The sequence below is a fragment of the Delphinus delphis genome, chromosome 16 (assembly GCF_949987515.2).
Source record: "Delphinus delphis chromosome 16, mDelDel1.2, whole genome shotgun sequence".
NCBI lineage: Eukaryota > Metazoa > Chordata > Mammalia > Artiodactyla > Delphinidae > Delphinus > Delphinus delphis.
Genome location: NC_082698.1, coordinates 83926720 through 83938514, shown reverse-complemented (window position 1 = coordinate 83938514; position 11795 = coordinate 83926720). Strand labels below are relative to the sequence as shown.

General features: G+C 45.6%; 1 long non-coding RNA gene across 1 annotated transcript; it reads right to left on the bottom strand.

Moving 5' to 3' along the window:
• Positions 1-5778: 5778 nt before the first annotated feature.
• LOC132439525 (uncharacterized) lies at positions 5779-9894 on the bottom strand. Its single transcript, XR_009522382.1, has 3 exons — positions 9811-9894; positions 7304-7360; positions 5779-5880 (listed from the first exon to the last, which is right to left on the bottom strand). It is a non-coding gene; the product is annotated as an uncharacterized lncRNA (long non-coding RNA).
• Between the last annotated feature and the right edge of the window lie 1901 nt (positions 9895-11795).

Below are 11795 nucleotides of genomic sequence, written 5' to 3'. Positions count from 1 at the left end.
GGGAATGTTTTAATTTCCTCCTCATTTTTGAAGAACAGTTTTGTTGGACACAGAATTCTTAGTTGACAGTTTGTTTCCTTCAGCACTTTGAACACATCAACTCACTATCTTCTGGCCTCCAAAGTTTCTGATGAGAAATCAGCTGATAATATCATGGGGATCTTTGCATGTGACGAATTGCTTCTCTCTGGCTGCTTTCAAGATTCTCTCTTTGCCTTTTGCTTTTAAAAGTTTGATTATAAAGTACATGTGGCTCTCTTTGCATTTATCTTGCCTGGAGTTTGTTGAGCTTCTTGGGTGTTTGTACTCATGTCTTTCATCACATTTGGGAAGGTTTTGGTCATTATTTCTTCAAATAATCTCGCTGCCCCTTCCCCTCTTTCTCCTGCTCTGGGCCTCCCACAGTGTAAATACTGATCATTCTTGATGGTGCCCCTCAGGTCCCATAGGCTCTGTTCACTTTCTTTGATCTTTTTCTTTCTGTTCCTCAGATTCAATAATTTCAATTGTTCCACCTTCAGGTTCGTTGATTCTTTCTTCTTTTTGTCAAATCTGCTTTTGAATCACTCTAGTGAATTTTTCACTTTGGTTATTGCAGTTTTCAGCCCCAGGATTTCTTTTTGGTTCCTTTTTAAATATTTTCTATCTGTTGATATTTCCATTTTGTTCTTAGGTCATTTTCTTGACTTTGTGCATGTCTTCTCTTAGTTCTTTGAGCATTTTTCAGACAGCTGTTTTGGAGTCTTTGTCTAGTAAATTCACCATATGGTCTTTCTCAGGGACATTTTCTGTTGACTAATTTTTTCCTTTGAACGGACCATATTGGTTTTGTTTTTTGGCATGCCTTGTGACTTTTTTGGTTGAAAACCGGACATTTGAATCTTATAATGTGGTAACTCTAGAGATCCAATTCCCCCCCTTCCCCAGGGTTTGCTGTTTGTTGTTGTTGCTGTTATGGGCTGTCTCTCTGGCAGGGATCAGCCTGAGGTGTAAACTTAAGGTCTTCTCAGGTCTTTTCTGAGCTTATATTTTCCCCTGGGCTTGCTCAATGACTTTATAAAATTTTCTCTTATACGTGTTTGCTTTTGGATATCCTAATCCTTAAATGTCTAGCTCCCAAAAAGGGAGAAGAGAAAAATGAATGGAAAAAAGGTCTCCAGGCCATTAAGTCCCCTTGAAGTCACTTTGGCCAGATAGGGAGGGGTTTGCAACAGTCCCTGCCTACTTCTCTGTCTGAATCTCCACAATCAGAGATGACAACTCATGATCAGAGCAAATTCTTGTCATTTGGAGAACAGGGTCCTTAGTGCCCACGAGCTCCCACAAGCTGTGTATAAGCTGCTCCTGGAATGCGTGCACAGCTGCTTGTTCTGGGGCTGGAGGTTGGAGGACGGGTGTCTGTTACTGTGCTTAGAGGTGAAATTGACCAAAATTAACTGCGATTCACTGTTCAAGTCTTTCCCTGGAAGTTGCAAACCTTCAGTAGTCTCTTGTTATAGACTGAATTATGTTCTCCCAAAATTCATATGTTGAAGTCCTAACCCTCTTTGTGACTGTCTTTGGAGACAGGGTTTTTAGGGAAATTATTAAAGTTAAATGAAGTCATAAGTATATGGCCTTAAACCAATAGGACTAGTGTCCTTATAGGAAGAGAAAGAGACACAAGTGTTCTCTCTCTCCTCTCCCCTCCCTGCACAGAGAAGAGGCCACATGAGAACTGCCATCTGTAAGCCAGAAAGAACAGTCTCACCAGAAACCAGACCTGATGGCAACTGGATCTAGGACTTCTAGCCTCATAACTGTGAGGAAATAATTTTCTCTTCTTTAAGCAACCAACTCTGTGGTATTCTGTTATGGCAGCCCAAGCTGACTAATACACCTCCAGAATTCCAAATAGTTACATCAGACAGATTCTGCCAATGCAGGTGCTGTCAAGGTGGGGAGATGGATTCCTGGTGCTTCCTGCCCCACCATCTTCCCTCTAGAAAGAACTTTTCAATGGATAGGAAAGATTCCTGTTTGTCTTCAGCAGAAGCCACGTGTTACCTGGGGCACACCCTTGTGAGTTTTCTGATTCTGTGCAGTTTGCACCTTGCATTGAATTTGAGCTATTTTACAACTCTGTAAATTGTAGGTAACTGCAGCAAAGTAAATGATTCTTATCGCTAGGCATGCAGATAAATTCTATTGATTTTCTCCTTACATGTGTTTCAGGATTAACGTATGTTGTATCTCAAGATTTTTTGCTCTATACAAATTATGTTCATTCATTATAAATCAGACAACTTTCACTGAATTCCTTGAAAATAAGTATAATCATTTTTCTTAAAAACATTTTGTCTAAAATTTTTTCTTTGGAATGGCTCTATTTTCTTTGCTTTGTATGCAGAGAAACAACCACATTTTTTGGTCAGATGCATTATTATTATTACAAACTCTCACCAGACCTTCTATTTTTAAAAATTATCAGTAATAAATTAACCATAGTTGTTAAGTCTTTGTCATGTATGGATAGTTTTTTATTATACTTTGAGGCTTGCCTGAGGCTCTGTAATAACGTTTAGAGTGATAGTATCTTCAATAAACACTATCTTGCTGACTCATGGAAAAGAAGTGTACCAGGTAATTCAGACTACTGACATTTCAAAGAATGGATGGTATAGGCTTTTGAGCTGACATCGCTTAGACAACTTTTAGACTATGCCAGCAGTCTGAGTCTGGATTTCTAGAACTTTCTAGTTGAGACGCATATGACTTCATGAGAGTAACAGCCCAAGATTCTGCAAAGCAGTAATAATTTCATAGGACTGAATGAATTAATGAGGGAAATTTTATTGTGGTTATCTCTTTGGTATGTTGTGGATTTGTTTTAAAGTTCTGCTTTCTAGACATACAAGTATATTCCTTCTCTTTCTTCTTAAGCTATCCTTAATCCACAGCAATTCAGTAAATTCCCTTTCTGCAAAGTAAAATAAAACTTTAAAAAATGATACTAGATTTTCACTGATCTCATGGAATTCAGAAACTTACTACGTCTCTTTACTACTCTTGGAAATAGAATTATTTGCATAGGCTCAGTAAGAAACTGTTTTCCTCTGCACCAGGATACAATTAAACAAATTGATGGTACCATCAAGGTTTATCTGGAGTGTCATATTTGAGAACAATGCTCACTACATCAGGTATGACAAACCACTTTTAAGGTATAAAGTTCTACTGTACTTTTGAAGACAATATCTGTAAAATACTTTAAGGAAAACTGACCTGGGGGCTGGCTTGAGGGGGCCAGCCTTTCTAGCAGGTCAAGAACTTTAGGATAATTGAGAAGCCTTCAGAAAAGAAGAATTCATCCACATTTATAGGACTGCAGGGCAAATCTGGTGGAGAGAGTTTCTTGGGCTTGGTTTCCTAGCCTCAGGATAGGAGATAATAGAAGCTCTTACAATCCAATCTGATCCCTTATGCAAACTCCAGATAGAAGGCAGTTGTGGGCGGGATGTTTCAAAGCTCTGCTGGGGAGGCCTTGGGGGTTGTTAGTTCTCTTGCTGTGCCCATGGAGATAACCAAGCCAAACCTCATGAAAGCCTTATTTTGTGGTCAAAAATTATCTTTCTTTGAGATTGTTATGATTGCAAAGTAGAGACAGTGTCAGGGGAAAAAAGTGAAAGAATTTTAAATGACCAGAAAGATTCCTGGGTGTCCTCCATGGAAAACTTCTGAGTTATCTGATTCCATGGGGTTGATACCTTTTATCGCCTCTGAGCTAGTTTTCAACTCTGAAACCTGTAGGTAAAGGACAGCAAAGCAAATTATCCTTGTCTGGTGGAAGACAGTTCCACTCTCATGGAAAAAGGCAGTTCTGTATCTATTTGATTTGTAAGTTCACTTCATGGCCTCTATTTCTGCTCCTGGAACTAGTGTAATGTCTTATTCCCTAACAAGTTAAATACTATCTTTGAACTGTGTTAAGTTTATATTTGTATGAGAGTAATGTTTTTGCCTTTAAAAGAATTATCCATAACACGACTACTACTTCTACTACTATTATTTAGTCAACATTCCACAAGCATTTGCTAGATGCGGGACACTGGGAATATCTAATTAGTCTGCTGTCTTCTTCCCAAGGAGCCTGTGATTTAGGAAAAGAGAAGGTAAACCACAGCTGCTGTGCTGTGTTTCAGGTCTGTGGTTGAAGAGGCTGCACAGGGTCTAGGAGCCTGGGGTTGAGTCAGGATGTGCGGTGGTGTGGCTGGAGGGGAGGGTAGTCAGGACACAGCCACCGGGGTGTGGCATGTCAAGGGCTCCCACCGGCCACTTGGAACAGCTGCTCGCTCTCTCCTGAGAGACTCTGGCTGCTCTGAAAATTGCAGGGATAATGTCTTCGTGACTCCTCACTGACCGGTGCCCAAGGACATAGGCCGCTGTGATGGCTGATTTTATGGGTCAACTTGTGTGGGCCGTGGGGCACCCTGTCGTTCAGTTAAACATTACTCTGGTGTGTCTGTGAGGGTGTTTTTGGATGAGGTGGACATCTGAATCGGCGGACTGAGTAAAGCAGACGCTCTCCCCAATGGGGGCAGGTTTCATCCAATCCACTCAAGGCCTGAATAGAACAAAAAGGCTGACCCTTCTGCTAATAAGAGGGAACTTCTGCCTGGCTGCTTGGAGCTAGGACAAGAGCATTTCCGGCCTTTGGGATCAAACTGAAACATCAGTTCTTCCTGCGTCTTGAGCCTGCTGGCCTTCAGAGAGCTATAACATCAGCTCTCCTGGGCCTCCAGCTGGCCGACCGGAGAGCTTGGGGCGCTGCAGCCTTTATAATTGTGTGAATCAACTCCTTATAATAAATCTCTTTATATATAAATATATAAGTATTATATATATAAGTATATACATATATACACACATACATACCTACCTACATACGTATATATGCACACACACATGCATACATATACACATACACGCGCACACACATACATACACGCGTGCATGCATACATGTATACACACCTATGCGCATAATGCACACAGTGCATGTGCGCATATGTACACGCAGTGCATATATATACACACATGTGCATACCTATATATATCTTATAGGTTCTGTTTTTCTGGAGAATCTTAACTAACACAGCTGCCCTGGTCCTGACCGGCTGCCTCTTTTCTCTCCTTCCAGTCCCGGAAAATAAATAGCTCTCTTGCTCTTCCATTTGACAGCACTGTTTCCTGACTGACTGTAGAATAAACCCAAATGACAAGTTCTTGTCACTAGAACGAACTCAAAGTCCCAGGAACAGCTCTGCTCCCAGACCTCATTCACATGTACTTTGGATCTAGCTGCACCATGTTCTGGCATGCCAAGTCACCGTCTAGTCACTCCAGGCTAAGTCACACCCTTGGGGTCACCTGTCTGCCAGGTGGGGGTGATGGGCCACCACTGACCGGCAGAGGAAAGCTGGCACTTGGTGTCACAGCACCAGGCAGAGTGGCAGCAGGGCCTTGCTTCTGTGAACACATTCAGTAGCAAATAAAAACTACCCTGACAGGTTGAGAGAGACCGTGGGAGAAAGGAAAATGCTCTGTATTTTAGTACATTAGGGGAACTTTTATCTTGCTTTTTCAATCAAGGGGTCCTGCTGTTTCATCTCGCTCTGGGGCAGGTCACAGGGTGTCCTGACAGTCAGGCACACGGGACAAGTCAGCCCTGTGCCTGGGGGGCCTCGAATGCCTCTCAGCTTATTTGCCCCCTGCCCCCCCACCCCAGCTTCCCTTTCATAATTCATTCTTTAAACAAAGTGATGGGCTGTTTCTGCAGGTCCACGAGGCAGGAAAGCTTCATGCGTCAGTAACGGTAATGGATATTCCCAGAGCAGATGGCCTGTCGGGGAGAAAAGATTGACAAGAGGAAAAACCAGTGAGGGATGAATGTAGTTCACACAGTAAATCAGCATGGGTGATGCTTGTGAGTCTTACAGGAAAAAACAGACTTCAGAGAAGAGCGATCTTTAGAGGCAGAGTCAGCTAGCTTATCAATCTTTATTGTTGTTGTGGAAATAGCTTAATCCAATTCAAATCTTTCATTTGAACTGGAGTGTTACATAGCCTGTTTTGAATCTAATCAAAGCATGCACAGTGTTAGCGGAATAACAAAGGTGAAAACTGCTGGTGGTTAGACGTCTAGACAGGGTCCTCCCAGCCCCTCGTCCTTTCCCTTTTTGGTCCTCTGTGAGTGCCATGAAGAGTCACATGGAGACCTCAGCGGTCAGTGGGCCAGGGGGCAGCAGGGTCACACCAAGGACCAGGGGTTCCTTCCCTTTCCTAAGTCTGCACTGAATAGAGGGGGTGAGGCGAATCTAAGGGTCCCCCGTGGCCCCACCGTTTAGGAGTGCGGGTGGGAGAGGAGAGCACACCCAGAGCAGCCCTGCAGCACGGCAGAAGCTCACGTGTCAGATCTCATTTGGCCCACGAAGCAGGGAGGTTATGGCTGCACTTTTCTTCCTTTTAAAGAACCTGGGAAAGGGACTTCCCTGGTGGTCCACGGGCTAAGACTCCGCTCGCTCCCAATGCAGGGGGCCTGGGTTCCACCCCCGGTCAGGAAACTAGATCCTGCATGCTACAGCTAAGATCCTGCATGCCCCACCTAAGACCCAGAGCAGCCAAATAAATAACTATTACTAAATAAATAAAATGTTATTTTAAAAAAGAACCTGGGAAAGAAATGTGTGCAGAGAGGAATTTTTGTTGTAGAGAAGAACAGATGTGTCCCGGCTGCTGGCCTGACCAAATCTAACCTGACTATTGACCTGAACCTGCACTGCACATGGGCAACGTGTGCTACCCAGTGGTGGCTGACGTCCTCGGTCCCGGGCATGGGGTGTCTCCCTGCAGGACTTTCTGATACACAGGGCGAGTCTGTAGTCAGAGCAGCAACAAAAGCCTCTCCAGCGAATTGGATTCATCCCCATCACCCTGGCTGCTTGTCTGGATTGACCAGGCAGGGCAGGCCCAGGACGGCCTTCTTGCTGTGGCTCCAGCTGGGGCTGCAGGGCCCCGGGAGCCTGACCACTTGGCCTTGGCCGGCTCTCCTGCTCTGGCCTGTGCCTGCTGGAGCTCTGGGCATCCCCCAGGGCCTCCCCGTCACAGCATCCCTGCAGCCCCGAAGCTCCCCATCCCGAGGCCATCTGTCCACAATCCTATCACAATCATGTCATCAGAGCAGACCCAAGGGGCAGGGACAAGGCTGGATTTTGAGACGCAAGACTATGCAGAAAGAAGAAGATGACTGAAAGGGCTTTTCTCACCTTGGTGGGCCTGAGAGCCGCCTTAGATGGACAGCGGGCGTCCCAGGGAGGGGAGAGCTGTGAGAACGAGAGAAAGGGCACACTTTTGGGAATGGATGCGACGTGAGAGCCAGGTTAGAGCTCAGAGTCGTGCCGTCCAGTTAATTAACTATTAATTTAAATTTAAAAAGTAATCAACTTAATTAAAAATTAGGCTCTCTGTTGCACTAGCTACTTTTCAAATTCACACGTGGCAAGCAGTCACTGTGGACAGCCCAGATCTAGAACGGTTCCCTCACCTGGAAAGTGCTTCTGTCAGGGTGGGGAAACTGAGGGCTGATGGACTGGGGCTTGGACTGCAAGCTAAGTGCTCTGATCAGCTTATCATTCAAAGCCTCCAGCAGACAAGGGTTCACACTGCACTTTCAGCAGCAGGAAGATGGCTGTAGTGAACGTGTTCCCCGTGGTTTTGGAGGAAAAGGGTCTCTAAGTTCTTGAGATGATTGAGTGGGTTTTCTGAAAGCTGATGGAAAAGGGAAGCTGTTAGTTTTTTTTTTTTTTTTTTTTTTTTTACGACAGTCACTATCTGAGGACAGAGGGCAAGCTCAGAGGGCACCCGGCTTGGGCCTGCAGAGGTGCTGGTCAGAGGGTCTGAGCCCAGGAGAGGCTGGGACTTTGACAGGCACTGATTGCCTCCTGGCATGCAGGTCCCACCATCCTGTTTGTCATGTCTGCTCTGTGCTGACCCTTCCTTCCTTCTCCCATCACCCAAACACCCACTTCCGCTTCCTGAAACGCACACACCCACACCCCAAACAAGGGTGCACACCTTCCTGTGGCTCCCCCACTCTCCCACTGAACCCTGGCTTCATTGGGGGTTCCCTCTGCCTGAACCTCTGAAACCAGCTGCCTGAGGAGTATACCTGGGCTCCCCAACACTCCCCGCCCAGCCTTCCCAGAGATTGTCCCAGCTGTTAGGGTCTCAGAGAAACAGTGGCTGTAAGTCATTCAAATACTGGAGGAACCAGAACAGGTGAGTGATGCACACCTCCCCTGCTTGCTGTGGACCAGCTTCTGTCCAGCCCCTGCTCCCAAGGACCTCCTCTCCTGGCCAAGGAGAGAGACGTGAGGGCACAGACTCCAGCTTGCTGTGATGGGCTACGTGTGCAAACCACCCACTCATCTCTCTCTGCAGCTGTTACCTCCTGAGCTCCTGCTGTGTGCCCACCACTACGCCAGGGCCTGGGGCTTTGCTTTTTAGTAAGACCTGCTTCCTTCTTTAAGGAGCTTGCATCTAAGAGGGAAGCAGACAATATCCAGGCAATTACCCCACGGTTTCATGACTGGGGCAAGCACAGGGGCTACGGGGATCATGGGAGGCTCAGATGTGCCCAAGACACAGCGGTGACCCAAAAGGAGATCGGTGCTGCCTGGGAAAGGGGCCAGAGCCGAGTCCTGGAGGATAAAGAAAGGTTCTTCAGGCAGACAGATTTAAAAGGAGCAGAACACACAGGGGCAAGGATGGGAAAACCAGCGTGAAAGGTGTTTGGGTGGGTGAAGTGGGGGTGGGTTTGGAGGGACAGGAAGGTATTAGATTGTGGGCTGAATGTTTGCATCCCCCCAAAATTCATATGTTGAAGCCCTAACCTTTGGTGCATTTGGAGGGGGTACTTTGGGGAGGTAATTAGGTTTAGATGAGGTCATGAGGGTGGAGCCCATATGATGGCATTAGTGGCCTTGTAAGAAGAGGAAGAGATATTCACTCTGCCACGTGAGGACACAGGGTGAAGACAGCCACTCTTGAGCCAGGAAGAGCCCTCACCAAGAACTGAATCTGCCTGCACTTGATCTTGGACTTCCAGCCTCCAGATCTAAGTGTCTGTTGTTAAGCCCCAACTTGTGGTGTTTTGTTACAGAAGCTTCAGCAGACAGAGACTGAGACTCATGCTCTGCTGAGGATTTTAATTCAACTCAGGAAACACTGAGAGGCTTAAGGCATGAGAGTAGCTCTATGGAACCTGTACTTGCAAGCATGCAAAAGGCCTGTGAAGAAGGGGAGGATGCCCTGGCTGAGGATCTGTGGCCAGAGCCCAGGATGCTTGGACAGAGAGCTCTCCAGGGGCCCAGGCCTGGCGCTGGGCACTGCCTGGATTTGGTGGTGAGGGTGAGAGGGTGGAGAAGGATGCTAGGAGTCTTACCTGGGGCTGGTGCATGAGTGATAGTATAGGAGATGCTGGAGGTCCTGGTGAGGAGGCCACATCCATGCAGGCAGGACCACGTCTTTGGGAGCAGGGGGTACTGCACTCTCATCCAGGATAATTTCTATGAACTATTTGTTTAATAAACCTCCCCTCCCCTCTCATTTTCCTTCTAACCTCAGGGGCGGAGGATTGAGTGACTCACATTCCCGAGACCACCCCTTTCATCTCCACCTCCCGTTCCCTCGCCCTCCTCCCGCAGGGCAGGCAGCCACACTTCCTTTGCACATGGCTTGTGAAATAGATGCCTTTTATTTCAAATGCACTTACAGCTGGTGCCGTTGCATCCTGGTGGAGAGCTCACCCATTTCTTGCCTTTCACTCTGCGTCCCTGTGGCTCAGGGTGATACTCATCTGTGCTGATTCCGACGTCCCCATCTCCTGGGCCCACGGCTGGTGCTGCAGGAGGCTCGTCCCCTTCCCCTCGCCCCCACATGCAGCAGGGGCCCTCGCCCCCACCACAGACTGAGCACCATCCACCTTCTCGGCCTGCCCGCGTGTGTGCTGACATGTGTGCAGTGGACACACGTCACTGTGTGTGTGTGTGGGTCCGAACACTCAGCATGTGCTGGGTATCGTTTTGTGTTTTCTTTTCTGCACATTACTTATTCATCTTGGGTTCTTGCTTCTTTTTATTTATTCAAAATTATAGGGGCTTTTGCATATTCTAGATATTCGTTCTTTGTCAATTTTAGCCGTTAGAAAAAAAATATTATCTCTCAGTCTGTCACTGATCTCTTAACTTTGTACGTGGTGCCTTTTGTTAGACAGAAATTTTAATTTTCATGTAATTAAATTAATTTTCTTTTTACCTTATGGTTATTACTTTTAAAGTTTTATTTCAGAAGTCTTTCCTCACTGGTAGGTAACAAAGCCATCTTTATATATAACTTTATAGGTTCCCTATTAACTTTATAGTTTTACTGTTTACAGGACCATCTTTAATCCGTTGGGAATCTAGTCATCATCATCATAGCCAACAACTATGAAGTACTTACTATGTTTCAGGCATTGTTTTAAATGCTTTAAATTATTATTATTTTGGCTAAACTTTATGAGACAATTTTAATTTTTTTTAATTTTTTTATTGAGGTATAGTCGATGTACCATATTATGTAAGTTTCAGGTGTACAACATAGTGATTCAAAAATTTTAAAAATTATACTCCATTTATAGTTATTATAAAGTATTGGCTATATTCCCCGTGTTGTACAATATACTCTTATAGCTTATTTATTTTATACATAGTAATTTGTACCTCTTAAGCCCTTCCCCCTTCCCTCTAGCTGCTGGTAACTACTAGTTTGTTCTTTATATCTATGTCTGTTTCCATTCTGTTATATTCACTAGTTTGTTTTATTTTTTAGATTCCATATATAAGTGATATCTTACAGTATTTGTCTTTCTCTGTCTGAGTTATTTCACTTAGCATAATGCCCTCCACGTCCATCCATGTTGTTGCAAATGGCAAAATTTATTGAAAATTGCCAAGCTATGGAAGCAACCTAAGTGCCCATCAATAGACAAATGGATACAGAAGATGTATATATATATATATATATATATATATATATATATATATATATATATATATATATATATATACATATACACAATGGAATACTACTCAGCCATAAATACTTTTAACTACTGGTGGGTGGGAGGCTCTTACAGGCTCGGAATGGAGGGCCCCTCTCCTTATCTTCCCTGCAACAGCACTTGCATATTTCAATGAGCAATTCAAAGAAACACCAAGATTAGAGGAGTGCTAAGTTTTCCAACATTCCCTCAGTAAACGCTCTCTGTGACTTTTACAGGGGAGAAATGGGGAGAAACAGTGAGATGCCCTCACCTCGCACTTTAAAGTCGAGGAAACTGAGACCCAGAAGTCCGAGGGCCTGGCTTGAAGCACAGTCTCCTCAGTGGCTGCATCCACCGCATCAGCCCCGTTGGCTTCATCCCACCAGCCCCCCCCCGCCCCCCACCGCCCCCACCAGCCCCCACCTCCGCCAGCCCCACCCCCCGCCAGCCGCACCCAACAGTCCTCCCACATTAGCTCCCCAGCGCTCCTGCTCTTCCAGGCCACCAAGGAGCCAGAGGGATATGCCACGGACGACAATGAAAACAGATTCACTTTCCAAAATATTTTCCAATGAGTCTTCTTTCCCCCTCGGGGTTTCGGATGTGAAGGGAACCCCTCCTGCTGGCTGAGGCGAGGTGCGGTGGCCCTTTCTCCTGCCTCTGCTTGGCACCCA